Source organism: Aplysia californica, unplaced genomic scaffold, assembly GCF_000002075.1.
Source record: "Aplysia californica isolate F4 #8 unplaced genomic scaffold, AplCal3.0 scaffold00168, whole genome shotgun sequence".
NCBI classification, from domain to species: Eukaryota; Metazoa; Mollusca; class Gastropoda; order Aplysiida; family Aplysiidae; genus Aplysia; species Aplysia californica.
The window spans coordinates 942,873-945,788 of NW_004797438.1; the positions used below are offsets into that span (position 1 = coordinate 942,873).

General features: G+C 37.2%; 1 protein-coding gene across 1 annotated transcript in view; it reads right to left on the minus strand.

The window, feature by feature from the left end:
* LOC100533399 (PTSP-like peptide neurotransmitter precursor) overlaps positions 1 to 2,916 on the minus strand; it is a gene marked incomplete at its 3' end in the record, with an annotated part of 155,229 nt that overhangs the window by 8,167 nt on the left and 144,146 nt on the right.

A 2,916-nucleotide genomic window follows, 5' to 3' on the forward strand; every position in this document is an offset into this window, starting at 1 on the left:
GGGGGGGGGCGGACATGAAGGGTGGATGAAAGGATTAACAGAATTAGGGGGGTTATGAAGGAAAAATCCACGTGCATGCAATTTTGGGATTCTGGAGAAATGACGTGAGCAGGGGGTCGGATGGGAATAGACAATCAAATAATTTGGACCAACTGCAGTCCCCTAGAGCTATTTGTCACAGAAGTTATTTTTGTAACAAAAGGCGTGGCAAGCTATAAAAAACATATTTATCTTTCTTTCATTCGTTATGTTACAATACCAATTTATCCGTCAATTTATCTATGCCTGTATTTGTTATTCATTTTTTTTCATTTATTTACAAAACTGTTCTTACTTTTCTTTAGAACTTGGTGACCTTTATTCAGTATTTTGGACAAGAAATAAGATACTCAGGATTGGTTTTGTTCCTATAGTCAAAGCTCTCACGAATAGATCCCATCTGCACAGATATTGAATGGTTTATTATTAAACTTTTTATATATACAAAAGTTATGAAAACAAAGCAGATTTATGATGATATTATGCAAGCCGCTGAGTGAAATGTATATTGAATATGAAACTCTACCAGGCTCTCCCAAAGTGAGATTAATAGATGACGGAATAAATAATTGAAGAAAGAAACAAACCAATAAACACACAAATAAATAAAAAAGGGAATGAAACATGATTTGAAAAACAAAACCATTTCTGTCAACAGTCCTATCAATGCGAATACTTTTCTTTTTTTTGTGCAATCGGAAACCGGTATTAAATTGTTGCTTTATCTCTTCTTATTATTTGTGTGCAACGTTTTCTAATTATGCTAACGGCGTGGTCATCTTTAATTGAATTTATAAAAAAATAATGCATATATTTGAGGAGTCCACTGAAAAGACGGGCACAGTCACAAACTGAAAATCGTGAGGGTATCAATTTTGAACACTGACTTGTTTACTCATAACGGTATTTCCGTTCTGCTGTTGGTTGGTTCTTGTGGTTAGATTTCCCATCCAACAAACATATAAAATAAAGCACCAATCAAACAATTACTATGAAGTTCCGATCCACAAGCTTTTAAAATTGACCCCCTTACAATTTACAGTTGGTGACTACGCCAGTTTTTTCAGTGGACTCCTCATTTGTAGGCCCCCATCGACACACTCTAGATCGTCATGGAGGAAAGCTTCGACCAACCTGGGCTTTTTGGTTTGTTTGTTTGAATAAAGAGAAGAAAATCGAAACAATAATTGGCCGTTTTTAAGCACAAGGGGGCCATTCCCAAAAAAATGTTGTTTTGAAAAAATCGAAGGTAAAGTTTTTGCCCCTAGTTCAGTTTCTTTAAAAAACTTGGAGAGTTTTCTCTATTACCAAACAAATATACACACCAATGAAACAAAACTTCTACTATAGGTAGGGCAATGCTCACTTTTGGTGTGTATTACCCCGTTTGTTCTGGAAGCCCCGAAATCTTGGTTAGCCCACTTGTACTTAAAAGCGACCAATAGTCATTCAGTGCTTGTTCGTAGTACAACAGACAGAAACAACAGAGGGGAAAGTAACCTACCAGCGGCGGCCTCTAACCACCCATGCTAACCTGAGCAAGTAGGGATATTATAACATCCCAGCAGGAAGATCAATAATATACCGTACTCGAGAGATCTCTCCACGCGGTGTTCGAACGTGGGTCTTCTGCGTGTGAAGGCGAAGTGTCTAACCGTTAAACCACGTTGGTATATGTTAGATTGTTTTTGTCTTAGAGAGATTTTACGACTCTCGCAACTGCATAAGGTCATATGAGCGTTAGAAAATTAGAGGTGTTACAAGAGAGTGACAAACATAAAAAAAGAAGTAGGGGTGATAAGAACGATAGATGTTTAATAGGAACGAAGGAGATAACCACACCAGAGCACCCGCCAACACCCACAGACATTGGTATAAACTGACTGAATGCCCCGGTGTGGCGTTAAACTTCAGAGCAGTTGTACTTGTACATCACACTTCCCTAATTTCCGAAACGAAAAACCTTTCGTGACCCTTCCTCTCAACCTAATTCCTTTTGTTTGTTTGTTTTAGTAGAGGTTTAACGGCGCTCGCATCTGCATAAGGTCATATGAGCGCCAGAAGATTAGAGGTGTCACAAGAGAGTAACAAACATTTTAAAAAAAGAAGAAGGGGAGATAAGGACGATAGATGTTTGGTAGGAAAGAAGGAGAAAACCACACAACAGCACCCGCCAACAACCACGGACGTTGGTATAAACTGACCTAATGCCCCGAAGTGACGTTAACTTCAGAGCAGTTGTACATCACACGTCCATAACTTCCGAAAAAGAAAAAAACCTTTCGCGACCCCTTCCTCTCAACCTAATTCCTGAGTTCTTCTTCAAGTGATAGTTCTTTCCCTTTAGAGCGCATTCCAGTAAACTTCAGATGTCTGAACAAAGAGAAACCTATTTAAATTCAACGAATTTCACAATAATGCGTCAAAGATTTCATTTGAGTATTTAGGCAATAATAATATAAAATAGCATCTCATTTCGAGCTCAGGAAATAAAGCATTTGAAAATATGAGGCCCCTCTTTCAAAATTCGAAAAAGATGATATTACAATATTTTATTCATTTAGAATCTAAAGCAAGTTGGATGTATAATGTAATTTGAGTGAACAATACAAATAAAAAGAGGAAAAAGACAAATGATAAGGCTGTTCTCAACTTGAGAAAAGCATGACATAAAAAACCGATAGGCCGGTTTCACAGTTCATTGAGGCCAGAAGGGAAGAGAAATGTCGAAAAACAAAATTGATTAATACAATTTTTTTGTTACACAAATTTGCACCCAAAACCCCCAACAGCATCCCCGTCCCTTTAAAAAAAACAACAAGACAAAACAACATAAAAGAGAAAAACAAAAACAAAAACAAAACAAACAAACAAACA